Source organism: Sorex araneus, chromosome 11 (assembly GCF_027595985.1).
Source record: "Sorex araneus isolate mSorAra2 chromosome 11, mSorAra2.pri, whole genome shotgun sequence".
Lineage (NCBI taxonomy): Eukaryota > Metazoa > Chordata > Mammalia > Eulipotyphla > Soricidae > Sorex > Sorex araneus.
Window position 1 is genome coordinate 46,765,467 of NC_073312.1, and position 13,592 is coordinate 46,779,058.

General features: G+C 61.8%; 1 protein-coding gene across 1 annotated transcript in view; it reads left to right on the top strand.

The window, feature by feature from the left end:
• The first annotated feature begins 4,062 nt into the window (after positions 1–4,062).
• GGT1 (gamma-glutamyltransferase 1) overlaps positions 4,063–13,592 on the top strand; it is a 21,871-nt gene continuing 12,341 nt past the window's right edge. Inside the window, exons 1-5 of the mRNA XM_004607439.2 lie at positions 4,063–4,148; positions 11,515–11,561; positions 11,754–11,813; positions 13,142–13,270; positions 13,499–13,592. The exon at positions 13,499–13,592 is cut by the window's right edge and continues 30 nt beyond it. The gene's annotated coding sequence lies outside the window, so the exon portion shown is untranslated. The remainder of the gene's footprint in view (positions 4,149–11,514; positions 11,562–11,753; positions 11,814–13,141; positions 13,271–13,498) is intronic.

Consider the following 13,592-nt stretch of genomic DNA (forward strand, 5'->3'; position numbering starts at 1 on the left):
CGTTGGAAACGCGCCCTGCCCACCCTAGAGCCGGCTCTGAGACCCGACTGCAAAGTCCTGGTGCAGCCCGGGGAGGCGCTGAGGCCAGCGAGGAGGAGGTAGCGCTTGGCCACCTCTGAATCCCGCTCCAGGGCTGAGGGTGGACCTGTCACTTGAACTGTGCAAAGAGCACTGGCCTTGGAGTCAGGGCGTGCTGGGTGAGGGCTCCCGCTGCCTTTTGCCGTTACTGGGCGGGCGGGGCATCATCTACTTGCCCAAAGGATAGTAACTGATTGATTACGCTGGGCTCCAATACTCCTGCATTGACAAATATTTACGGCCCCTCCCTAACTGGCAGGAGGCAGGTGACCCTGCGGATTAGCAGCTTGAGGATTCCAGTTAACCTTTAACCCCAGGGGCTGGACAATAACACAGTGGGTAGGGCGTTTGCCTTGCACGCAGCCCACCCTGGTTCGATTCCCAGCATCCCACCAGGGCTGAGCACCGAGCACCACCAGGGTTAATTCCAGGAGTGACCCCTGTGCATCACCGGGTGTGACCCAAAAAGCAAAAAAAACAACCAGACAAACAAAAAAACCTTTAACCCCAGCTTCAGCAGCAGCCCTCACCTCTGAGCGCCTTGCTGTTGCTGGGTACCCCTCCAGGGCCGCCCTGAGTCCTGCCCACCCCCACTGTGTGCTCTGAGGTCAGGGGCTGCTACAGAAGGAGGCTGCGCCTCCAGTCCCCCCACCCCCTCCCCCCAGCCCTGTGCCTCCCAGCTGTGGTGGGGACATTAGGGGGTGAGCTCCAGCCCCCCATAGCACAGCAGGAGGGGCTGAGCCCAGACTCAGATGCATGAGGGGGGAGACATGGAAAATCAGCGCCGTCAGACGCCTTCCTGCCCAGGATGCTTTCCTGGGACAAGACACTGGGCTTCTGTGGGACCCTGGTGTGGACCCCTGGGGCAGGCCAGAGGACAGCTTGGTTTCTTGTCTCCTGGTCCACCTGCTGACCCTAGCCCTGCAGTGCCTGCCCAGGCAGTCCCACTGCGTCTGTTCCTGGGCCCGTCCCATCCCGGGCCCCCTTCTTCCCAGACCGGGCGGCTCCCCTTCCCCCTGCTGGCACGAGTCTGGTCCTGGGGCCACCTTGGCACCACAGGTTTCCTCCCTGGCGGGCGCTGGACTGCCCAGCCTGCCTTCTCCCGAGGCCAAGGCTGTCTCTGACTGACTGACGTGGTAGTGGAGGGGCCCGAGAAGGGGCCAGGGACTTAAGTAGCAGCCCAGCGCCCCAGGGACCTCTCAGACCCTGGGCCAGAGCTGGCATCCTGGTAAGAACCTTCCTCTCCCCCGTCTCTTCATGCGCAGAGCTGCAGCCAGGGCTGGGATCGCTCCCGGAACCTGACCAGAGCCTTCCAAAGGCTGCGCCAGGGATGGTCATTGCCCCCTGGAACGTGAGGAGGTGGGGGTGGGGTGGGGAGCCCCAGAGGCAGGGGGCGAGCTGAAGGAAGGAGGGAGGGAGGGAGGGAGGGAAGGCTGAGCCTGGGTGCAGGAGGAGGACAACTAAGGGGGATGCTCAGAGCCCTGAGAAAGGCCGAGTCCCTCACCCACATCCCCACTCTGTGCCCCTGGCTGGCCGAGCGATTCCTGGAGGACATTTTTCCAGGAAAGGAGGGAGGTGGCGTCTGTGCCCGGATCGGCCTCTCCGCCCTCAGTGGGGGTTGCCTGGTTTGAGTTGGCGCTTGACGGTCTTTTTCTGGTCTAAGTTGGTTTGGGCGGGCGCCCCCCAGAGACAGAACTAATCTCCTCGGGAGTGGGGGCTTCATCCCCCTTAATGGCCTCTCTGTATTTTAAACTAAAAACTAAGAACTGCTCCCCCCTCCCCCACCCACCTCCCCTGGAGTTGCCCTGAACTGTGCTGGGTTTGTTTTCTTTTAGGGGGTGGGGTGGGGATTGAGCCACCCCTGCTGGCTCTGTAGCTGGGGTCTGTACGGAGCTGTGTTTATGGAGACCCCTGGGGCACGGGAGCTGTGATAGTGCCTGTCAAGTCCCACGGTTCCTGGGAAGGTTCAGTGGCCTGCACCAGGTCTTGCTGTGAAGTGCCGGCACCCTGGCAGCCAGTGGGAGAGAGGATGCAGGGAATCATTGGGGGGGAGGGGGGTTCAGACCCTCCTGGGAGACAGGAGCACAGCAGGGGCTGGAGAGATGGTTCAGGGCTCGAAGCATCTGCCTTCCTTGCAAGTTGCTGACCCTGGTCTCGTCCCGGCATCACGTTTGACCCTCTGAGCCGCCCCCACCCCAGGAGTGATCCCTGAGCACTGAGCCAGGAGTAGCCCCTGAGCACCGCCAGGTGTGGCCCAAAGACCAAAAGCATAAAGAAAAAGATTCCATCTTTGGTTTCCGAGCCCTCAGCCACCCATGTGGTGACCTGACTGGAGTGGCGAGGGACCGGTGACAGAGGAGCCAGCAGGCGAGGCTCAGGGCAGCCTCCCTCAGGGAAAGGAACCTGTCCCGTCTCTGGGCCCTTCCCTGCCCACCAGCGAGGCGCGGGAGGAAGGCTGGCCCGGGGCTGATGGAACCTCGGCACACAGCCTGGTGGCTGAGACCCATGACAGCTGTTGCGCGGATGGTTCCAGAGCTCTGTGGGAGGAAGGGAGCCAGTGGGCAGCGCCGGAGCTGCCGCTCCCCACCTGGGCCCGGAACATTCTAAGGGGGCCACGGGTAAAAACTGCATAAATGGGGGGGCCACAATGAGAGACTAGAGGGCCAACCACAGGGGAACCAGAGAAAGAGGGCAAGGGCGGAAGGGGGCCAAGGTGGGCAAAAGTTGAGAAAGCCGTCTAGAGAGCGCCCCAAACCTGTCTCAGGCAGGAGTCAGCCTGCGGCAGGCAGTGGAAGATGGTTTCTGGGGGAGTAGGGGTAGAGGGCCCCCCCAACCTGTATCCGAGGTCCCTGGATTGGGCACTTGGGGGATATGTAAACAGTCAAAGTAGGTGGCCGGTTTTGTTTGTTTTGTGTTCAGGGGGGTGGGGCAGGGGAGGCACAATTGTGCCCAGAGAGGGGGGCCAAGCGGTTTCAGAGATAGAATGGGGGGGCTCCCACAGCCCAGCATGCGCTCCGCCCTTTGAGCCATCTCCCATGCCCTCCCCCGACGCTGCCCCCCCCCGCAAGAATCCTTCTTTACATCTGCCTAGCTTTGGGGGGCTGCCAGCGGTCCCTCCTGAGGCTGTATTGCTCTCACCTCCGACTCTTCCAGATGCCCCCCTTCTCCCCACGTCTTCTGAGTGTCTCTTCATAAGTCCTTTTTGGGGTCAGGGGATGTGAGAGCCCACCACAGCCAGTGGTGCTAAGCAGCGATTCCCAGCTTGAGAGTCGTTAAGGTGCTAAGGGCACCACGTGGTACCAGGCATCAAACTCAAACCTTCTCCACGCAAAGTGCACGCCCGCAGAGCCTGCTCGAGAGCCCCTCGCCAGGGCTTCTTAGAAGGATGCTAATTATTGGACTTAGGGCCACCGCAACACAGTGTCACCTTTTCTTACTAGTGGCGCCCATCAAGACACTATTTTCATGTAAGGACCTATTCAGAGTTCCCAGGTGGGTACGAGTTTTAAAGTGCGGGGAGCGGATTCTTCTAGTCATCACAGTAGCGTGTGTCAACTTCCTTATCTGGGGAAGGGGGAAGTAAGAGGGATTGCCCCCACCTGGCAAAGGCGTGGCTGAGTCAACACCAGCTCCTGCTAATGACTTTTCCTTTTCCTGCAGGTGAGCATGTCCATCCAGAGATGCTTGCTAGGCAGGGTGGAAACTTCAAATACGGAGGATGCCATAACAGATAACCCCCCCACCTTTCCTACCCTCATTGGGATGGGGAGCTGCAATTGGGGGTCCCGTCCCTAGAAACGAGCGAGGTGGAAGTGGGTTTCCGGGGCAGAGATAGCTCTGAGGCTGGGGTCTGGAAAGACTCACCGGCCAGCCCCAGCGAGGGAGCCGCGGGAGGAAGGGGGCGGGGCAAGGCAGGAATTTATCCAGAGGGCAAAGGGGGCCTTTGACGTGGGTTTTTTTTTTCCCCCCAGAGGGGAGGGACTGCTCGGATTGCGTTCCGAGAGCTCTAAAGCTGCCCTGAGGAGCCAGGGAAGGGTCTGGGGACTGCGCTGAGGAGCTGCGGGTGAGAGGTGGGTGGTGTTGGCCGGAGTTGTCGGTCCGTCTGGAGGAGTGGGGTTGCGAAGGGGCAGAAGGATGGGGCCGGGGAGGATGCAGGAGTGGCAACCCGGGCTACCCCTGGCTGCTGTGGCGCGTGAAGGTCTGGGGGACCGCTGCTGAGTCAGGTCGGGGCGTGCGGACCCGAGGTGTCTGAAACAGCCGCCCGCCCGGGCGAGTTGCCTCGGGACTGGCCAGGAAGGGCTGGAAGAGGCGCCCGGCGGGGGAAGGGACTCCTGGGTCCCCGGGATGCAGCCGAGAGCGCCCTCGGGAGCATGGGGCAGGCAGACTGGACTTCTGGAATCCCCCGTTATGGAGATGGGGGGCTTGGGTGCGGGCCCCCCTCTCCAGGCTGTAGAGCTGAGTGTGTTGGGGAGCGCTGGGGTGGGGGTTGGGTCCCGCGGAGTCCGCCATCCTCCCCCGCACTCTGGAGCTCCCAGGCAGGCGGGCGGGCGAGCGCTGCAGGTAATGACGAGGTCATGGGATAAATGGCACCCCGACAGGATGTGGCGGCTGTGGGGGGGCGTGTATAGGGGGAGGGCGGGGCCCCTTAGAACCAGGACCCAGGCAGGGCAGGGTCCCAGCTGTGGGGTAGCAGCCCTCACTGTGCCGTGACTGTGCTATTCATTTATTGCTTTGTTCTGTTTTATTTCTGATTTTCGGATCATACCTGCACTCAGGGCTCTCTATCTCTGGTGGCACTCAGAGGGCCATATGTGGTGCCGAGGGAATGAATCCATCTCCGCCACATGCACGGCAAGCACCTTACCCACTGTGCTATCTCTCTGCTCCCTCAATGACCTTTTTTGGGGGGCTACAAGTTTTGGAGTCTTCTCCCGGCTCTGTCCTTGGGGGTCATTCCCCGCAGTTTCTCAGGGGCCTCTGCAGTGTCAGGGAATCAGGCCAAGGGTGGCCGTGAGCAGGGCAAGCACCTTAACCCCTGTGCTCTCTCTCCAGCCCCCTCTAACACGTGTGTAGTTGTGTGGGCTACACCTGGCAGTACCCAGGGGCCACCAGGCTCTGTTGGTACTCAGGGGTATCGGGGGACCCCGCAGGGTGATCAGGGCTGGAAATCAGGGGATCTTGCACCTGCAAGCCACTTCCCTGGCCTCCAGCACTGTTTGATTTTGGACCACACCTACTGGTGTTCAGGGCTTACTCCGGGCTCCGCACTCAGGGATCACTCCTGGTGGGGCTTGGGGGGGACCATATGGGATGCAGGGGAACAAATTGGGTCAGCCACATGCAAGATCGTCTCCCTACCTGCTGTACTATCACTCTGGAACATGCGCGCCCCCCCCCCCCCGCCCCCCGCCCCCCCCACCTCCGCTCCCCAGCAACTGTTTTAATCGTGCTGCCCTCCAGAACGAAAGTAGACTGCAGGAAGAGGAAGCCCCGCCCCAAAGTGTCTGGGGTGAATTTGAACCTAGGAACTCCTGGCCATGCTGCCATACTAAGTCCATCAAGTGCCAGACTGCTGCCGGACTTGCCCAGGTGTTAATAAGCTGGCATCTCCGCAGGCCCACGCACTGGCCTGCGGCCATTCCCCCCCACCACATCAAAGAGATGCTGAGAATGCGAAAGCTGCCTGCAAACTGTGAAGGGTGCTGGGGGCGGGGGTAGCAGGATAGGGTGTGTGTGTGTGCGCGCGCGTGTGCGTGTGTGTGTGTGTGTGTGTGTGTGTGTGTGTGTGTGTGTGTGTGTGTACCTGCCTGCCGGTGCCTACAATTGGTCAGAGCTCCCCTTTCCTCTGGCGCCAGCAGCCTCTTCACGGAGCTGAGTCTTCCTTTCAGGACTTCAGCGTCTTCCGCTTCTCTGCCTGGCTCTGAGGCTGTCTCCAGGTAGCCACCATGGGGTGTTCCCATGCTTCAGCTCTGTGGCCTCCGACGGTGGGCAGAGACTGAGGCCCGGCTCACCTGAGCCAGGCTGCCCTGCAGAAGGCTTTTCAGGAAGGTAATCAGGGCTTGGCATTGGGAAGAGCTTGCCACGTGCCAGTGAAGGGAGTTCTTGCGGTTCTACAGGCTGTGCGGTCCCATCCTGGAGCAGGTAAGTGGCATTTCTGGCGTGCTGGAGGGTGAGAGATAAGAGACAAAGCCTCTGAGGTGATCCAGGCGGTAGATTAGGAGCCAGAGTCGATCCCGTCTCCTGTCCACGCACGCAGGGAGGCCTGGGTCTGATCTCTAGCAAGCTCACAGTCCTCTGAGCACCCGGGAATAGCTCCCAACGCGGCTGGATGTGGCCCAGAAACAAAAGAAAAAAAGAAAAAGATGCAAGGATGTTTGGGTAATTTGAAGTCACTTCGGTCAGTCATTTTATCAAACGTCCCCTGGGTGCAGAGAGCACAGAACGTCCCGGGTGAGGTCAGGGTCCCGCTCCCAGGATCCTCCCAGTGGGCCTGTCCCAGCGGGTGTGCCGGAAGGCTCAGGCACTGCTCTTCCCGCCAGCGGGACCCACGGGCAGCAGTGGCCAGCCGCGGTTGTGGATGTGGCGTGTCCCAGGCCAGGCCCACCCAGGCACCTTGACTGGGGTCCAGGCACAGCCACGCCAAGGCCTGACTGCAGGGCCGGGTGTGGCCCAGGTGGTTTGGGCACATTCCCTGTGTCGTAGGTCACTGTCCAACTGTCCCTCTGGCTGATTTTGGACAAGTCCCTTCCCTTCGTGGGTGGTAGTTTCCTGCGCCTGGAGCACCCTCCTGGTGTGTCCGGGCCCCGTGACGCAGCCAGGCCAGCCTGTCCCAACAAGAAGGGCCTTGCAGACCACTGCTGGCCCATCACTCGGCCGGGCCGGCAGGGGTGGCCGGGTGCCCAGCCACTCCCACCCACAGTGCATCCAGCATCTCGCCCCTCCCATCTGGCGCTGGCCCGGGAGCACTCCAGGTGGGCGGTGTCAGCATGGCAGTGGTGATTAAGGGATGAAAGGCACTGGGATGATGAAGTGGCGAGTGCTCCCCCACCTCCACCCCCTCCACCTGCTTCTTGGCAGCGGGCTAGAAGCCGACCCGGCCCAGGAAAACTCCTTAAGGAACAAGGACACAGAGTGCTGGACTCAGTGAGCCAGAGCCCTACCGGCACGTCCTTCTCCCCGTGGCCCCCACAGCCCCCCCACCCCCATGCAGGCTCCCTCAGCCTTCGGAGGAGCCAGGGATCACCCACCAGGGTCTTAATGACTGAGCCAGGGTTAATGGGTTACCCAGACCAGTGACACATTCACCAGCCTCTCGGTTCTCAAAGTCCAGAAACGCGGGTTTGGTCTTCGGGGTCTGGCCTCAGCCACTTCTCCTTCCGACCTTGACGCCTCGGAGCGCGAGAAGGTCCTGGGAGGTCAAGCCTCTCACCTCCCTCTCACTATTCCTGGAGAGGCCGCCGGGGGGCCGAGCACCGGGCTCAGGGGCCCCCCACTCCCATCCCCATGCCCTGGCCTCCACCTTGCTGGGCCTCCTCAGCTCCTGACCACTTCCAGGCTACCCTTTGCCCTTCCCATCTCGAAGTCCACTCGGGCTCCTGGGCCCTTCCTTAACTGATGGTGCTAACCCACCTTCAGTTTCACTGGGCTTCCCAACAGGCCAGAATAAATGAATGGACAAATGAACGAACGCGTTTAAGCTGTTGTGGTGGGGCCGTTCTGCATGCAACGGGCCATGAGTGGACCTCAATCTTCGGGTCGAGGGGCCTGGGAAGGCTTGCTCCTGTCCCCCATATCCTTCCATGGCCCTGAGTGGGTGGGGGTGCTAGTGACCCCCCGCATTGCCTCGTGTCCTCTTTTCAGTCTGTACAAGACCCCAGAAAGTTGGCAGTGGGGGGGGGGCTTGAGAAAAAGCTCCCCCCCAGCCATGTGACCCTGGAGTGGTCGCCCCTGGATACCCACGGGCAGCCCTGAGGCAGGGTGACGGTGTGTTTGAGGGGTACCTTCTGCCCTGGGGCGGCGGGCAGAACTATGCACCGAGGACTGCTAAGCCCTCAGATGCTCACCCCTCTGACTCCCACTGTGTGGGCTCCCGTATTGACCCATCACTGGGGGGTGGCGAGGGGGGGAGCGCTCACCTCCCCAGGGACTGTTGTTCTGATCTGCCCCTTCCCTGAAACCTCAGCTTCATCATCAAGCCTCACAGAGTCCCTCAGTGCTCAAGCCCCTCCGTCAGGGCTTGGGCGCCCCCCTGAGCTCAGAGGACCCAGCAGCTGTCCCGGGTCCCGCAGTGCCAGGAGCAGCACCTAGAGCCGGCCCTCTTCCCACCTGCTGAGGTTCCTGTGCCTTTAAAGCCTCCCCCAACCTCAGGCCAGCGGGAGAGGGAGGGGAGGAGCCCTGGGGCACAGTTGGACTCAGCTCAGTGCTGGAGAGCCGAGGAAGGTCCAGCGTGTGCCAGGAACCAGGTGAGCCAGGAGGGCATCTGGCCATGCCCCAGTGCTGGCTGACCCCAGCCTCCATCTACCCTCTCTGCACATCACAGGTGGGGGCCGCCTAGGAGCAGAGGCTGGGTTCCAGTCTGGCTGCGGTCAGCTGTACTCTGGAAGAGGTTCTCATCCTTTCTCTGGGCCTCAGTCTACTGGACCCTGCAATGGGGCTGAGCTGAAGAGGGTAGGACCCATGTGGACGGGCCCCGGGGCAGGTCCCACGGGGGTTGGCGCTTTAGGATCTGGACTGAGACTCCCATTTGTCTGGAAACTGGGTTCATCTGCCCAGAGAAAGGGATCGGGTCTGGTAAGCTGTTCAGCTTTCTGATTCAGTCTGCTGTGGATGAGGGGTGGAAACAGGAAGAGGGCCAGGTGGAGTCTCCCGATTTTTCTGAAGAAACAGCCAGGGAGAGGACTTAGGAGTACTGAGAAGGAGGCATGCAGCAAAGAGAAACTGAGGCCCAGGGGGATCTGGTCACCTTAGGTGGGGGTTGTGGGGAAACTGGTCTGTGTGTGGGTGGAGTGTTAGCGCTGGATGGAGCCAGAACTGTACTTGAGTCGAGACGCCGTGTCCTGGGCCATGCCTGGCCCTTCCTGGGCTCTGGGGTGGTTGGTGGGGGTAGGGCCTGGGTCCCTGTGCGAGGAGCACAACCCGAGGGGTCACCCGCCACCTTGCGGTCATTGAGAGCATGTAGTTGTGTCCTCAGGCTTCCAGGAAGTTGCCTTCTTTGATTCTCGACTCCACTTTGGTTCTCGGGTCATTGGGCTGCACAGAGCAGAGATCCCGGCTCTGGGTGGCTGGGGTGGGGGTCTTGGCGTGCCTGCCCCTAGGTGCGGTAGGCCCCGGGAAGCCTGAGCTGTTTCTTATACCCCGGGGAGGACTGCTCACTGTGGACTGCAGGAGCAGGCTGAGGGAGTGGACTGGGCTCACCTTTGGGTCTACCACATACCCCCGGGGCCCACTGAACTGTGCCAAGTGGCTTTCACCTAAGCCTCGGCTTCCTGCCTCTGACGGGCTTGGCGCCATGTCCCAGGCTTGCCCCTGGGGTGGAAATGACTCTGTCACTGGCCCTGCTGAAGGACCAACCCAAACTCCAGGCTGATTGGCTTGTCTTCTTCCTCAGAGTCCTCCTCAGCTGCCTCTGGGAACCTGCTATATTCAGTTTGCAGTGTGTGTGTGTGTGTGTGTGTGTGCGTGTGCGTGTGTGTGTGTGTGTGTGTATGCCTGTGTGCATGTGTGTAGACTTGTGTTTGTTTATGCATGTGTGCCTGTGCAAGCACGCATGTGCATGCGTATGGATGCATGTATGCACACATGTGCATATAGACATGTATGTGTGCATGTGCAGGCAGGTGTGTGCATGTGTGCTTGCATGTGTGTATGAATATATGTTGGGAAGAGGTGGTGCTGATGGTAAGTTTGCACGGTCCTGGGAATGGGGGGATGGCTCAATGCTCCATAGTGTCTGGCACAGAAAGAAGCTCTGGGGTCGAGAGGAGGACCTAAGCCCCGACCCTGTGCTTTCCTGGGCTGATAAGGCTTTCCCAGCCCTACACCCCCTTGGTTTCCTCATGCAGGGGTGCAGGACTGATGGGGACAAAATGTGACGGGCTCTGGGGGGAGAGGAAGGCCTCCTTTGCCGGGACGCTATGCCTCTGTTGAGATGACCTTGGTCGCTGCATCTTTCTGGCTGCCCGGAGGCTTATCTGTGGCCACGGCGGCAGGCAACTCTCCTCCAACTTGACCCGGCCTCAGGCTTTCCATGAGGATCATCTGCGGCGTCCAGACAATCCTCTGCCCGCCCAGACATTCTTCTTCCTTACCCTCCTGCCACCACCAATGTTGTGTCTTATGCCCGAGTCCCTGAAGGCTGAGTGCCCGTGCAAGGCCGCTCCTCGCCGCAGCCCCTCCCTGCAGATGGCCCTGTAGAGTGGCCATCCAAGTGCCCTGACACTGCTGGCCTGGTGTCCAGTCCTGGACCCTCGATCCTAGACTCCGGCTCCATCTGTTCCTGTCCAGGGGAAGATTTCCCCCCCCCGCCCCCAGCTAGCCCCCCACATCCTGGGTGCATTGAAGATTTCATGAGAATACACCGAGCCTGCACTAGGGCTGTGGGGACAGGATATGATGCGTGACCCCATGATGAGCAGCAAAATAGGGTCGCTCCCAGGCCATCTATCCGAGTGTGCAAACTCTGGGGCGGGTGTGGATTCAGTGTTACACTGAGCGGGGGGCTTCACGGGCAGCCCAGAGCAGCGGATGAGGCAGATGTTCAGGGAGATGCAGATTCTGTCCTCGGAGCAGAAAGTCCAAGTGGGAATGAGGAGCAAAGTCCAGGGCTCCCGGGGCCGAGCCCGCTGATGCTCCTGACTGAACTTCCCCGGTATGTGAGTCAGGTCCGTGCAGGTCAGAGCTGGCGGGCCTGGCACTGATAGGCTCTGCCACCCTGGACAGGCCCTGACCCCTCTGGACTTTCCTCCCAGGACTGCGGAGGCAGCTGCTCGGCCCCAGGAGCCGACACTCATTCCTGAAGAGGTCATAGAACTGGTTGGGAAGCCGGACCCTGGGCTCTGTTTCTGGGAGGTGCCCGGGGTGGCCAGTGGCCGCTCGGCTGCAGGTCCTGGTGTTGGCAGCAAACCCTGCTCCTTGCCCTCAGGAGCCAGCTCTGGGACATTGTGTCCAGGCCCTAGTTCAAACACCGAATAGGGACAGGATGAGCCAGGAGGTGGTCACACTGCAGGACAGTCACCTCTGGGAGGAACTGTGCCCAGGGAAGGCGAGCCGCCACCCCCCACCCCAGGGCTCACAGCCCCTCCCTCCTCACACCTGCTCAGGACCCTGCCTGGACCGTGGCACTTTGGTCACCAGTGGTAGGCGGGTGACCCTACAGTCCCCCGTGTCAGGCTGCCTCCTGCCCACCACCCCCCTCAGACTCCTGTACTCTCTCCACAGGGATGCCAGACGCCCCCCGGATGGCCTCTGCCCCCATCTGTGACTAGGTAAGCATGAACTTCCTTCGTTTCTGCCGCCTCTGCCCCTCCACAGAGGTGACCATCCCTCACAGCCTCCCTGGGGACTTGTGCAGGGGCCATGGGCGGCTCTGGGAGTTGGGGTGAGGGCGGGGGCCCCCGTGCTGGGACAGACTTTCCCAGACAAACACATCTGCCTCTTCCTCCCTGGCTGCGCCCCAGCCTTGACCTGTCCTCCAAGGAACACCGGCTCTCCCGTGTCCTTGCTGCCTGGAGCCACAGGTAAGCCCCCAGGGGCCTCGGGAGTGGGCGTGGGGTGGGGGCCGCCTGCTGGGCCAACCCACTCTCTGGCCTCAGTTTCCCCTCCCGAGGCTGACTTGGGTGAGAGCCAGGCCTCTGGGCTTGGACATGGAGCAAATCCCTGAGAACGTGGGCCGGAAGTCCAGTGCCCCAGCAGGGGGTCTTCCGCTGTGAAGGACCAGGGCGGCGCCTCCCAGCCGGGGGAGGAGCCTCAGTGTAGCCCTGGACTCCCCAGACTCGCAGAGTCGCCCCTCAGAAGCCAACCAGAGATGGAGGGCAGAGAGATGGGAGAGGCCCGCAGGGCTCAGGGTCTGGGGGGCGAGAGGAGGGTGTCAGGGAAGCCTCTGATTAAGCCCTGGTAGAGGCAGAGGAGCCGTGTCCTCAGGCTGCCCCTCACAGCAGCCTGGCCCTGGGCGGGGGATGGGACCTCCTTGCATGGGGGGGTGGGCTGGGGGCTGTGCCCGCTGGGGAAGGGGTCAGGGCCTGCTGACCTGGGTGGGTGATGGGAAACACACCCCATGCCCGCCCCCCCATATGGCTGACCCAGATTCTGAACCTCTCGACACAGCTGTCCCCTTCTGACACCCTTAACCCTGACTCGGCCTCCAGATGGGCCCGGGGCTGTGGGGACCAGTAGAGGGTGGAGGGGCAGGGCTGAGGACATGGCCTGTCCCTGAGATTGGGCCCTGCTTGGTCATTAGGAGAGAGCCCGCTGGCTCCTCCCACTCGTGTGTGTGTGTGTGTGTGTGTGTGTGTGTGTGTGTGTGAGAGAGAGAGAGAGAGAGAGAGAGAGAGAGAGAAAGAGAGAGAGAGAGACAGACAGACAGACAGAGAGACAGAGAGAGAGAGAGACAGACAGACAGACAGACAGACAGAGAGCAGAGAAGGAACCCAGGACACGGGCAAGCCTCTTATTTTATAAAACAATATGCTGAACCACTGGGCCGGCACCGGCCCCTCTCTGCTTTCTGAACTCTGAAGCGCGGGCGGTGCCTCGCGGGGGAGAGTCGGGAGGGCCACTCTCCCTCCCTCGGGAGGGCCACGCGGAAGTCCAGGCCCTAGACCGGGGCCAGCACAGGTGGAGAGGAGGTGCTGGCCAGGTGCTTGGGAGGGTCAGTTCCTCAACATTATCTATGTCACCACAGGGGTGGGGCTCCAGGTGTGACCCTGGAGTTTGGACCCTCTGAAGAGGGGCCAGTCACGCCTACAGGGTCCTTTGCTGGCGCTGCTCGCCACGGCTCCTGCCCTTGGCCGTCCGCGGGGGGCATTCCCTTCCCCCCCACACACATACCCCGACTCTGCCCCCACAGAGACCCCAGTCCTGCCTGGAGGGAAGAGACAGCCGTGAGCCCTACGCAGCTCTCCAGGGCCTCCCCGCAGCCCGCACTGCCACTGCCGCTGGACAGGCGGTCGGGGGACACGCCCACAGTCCTGGGCAGGTGAGTGGCTTGACCAGGGGCGAGAGAAAGGAGCCTCCGCACCGTCTCCCAGCTCGGGCACGAGGCGTCATGCTTTGGGCCGGTGCCACGCTGCCCGCGCCCCCCGTCTGACACTGCCCAGAGCTCTCTGTGCCGGGCTGCGGGCAGTGGTCAGCTCCTTCTCGGAGGGCGGGGGAACCCCACAGAGCTCTCTGGGGAGGCTGCTTCAGTGACTCCCTCGGTTTCCAGGAGGAGTCTCTGGAGCGGACGGCGTGGCTGCAGGCTCCCGAGAGGGTGACAGGGATCTGCTACGAGCCCCGTGTCCTGTGGTGTCCCCCAGCTG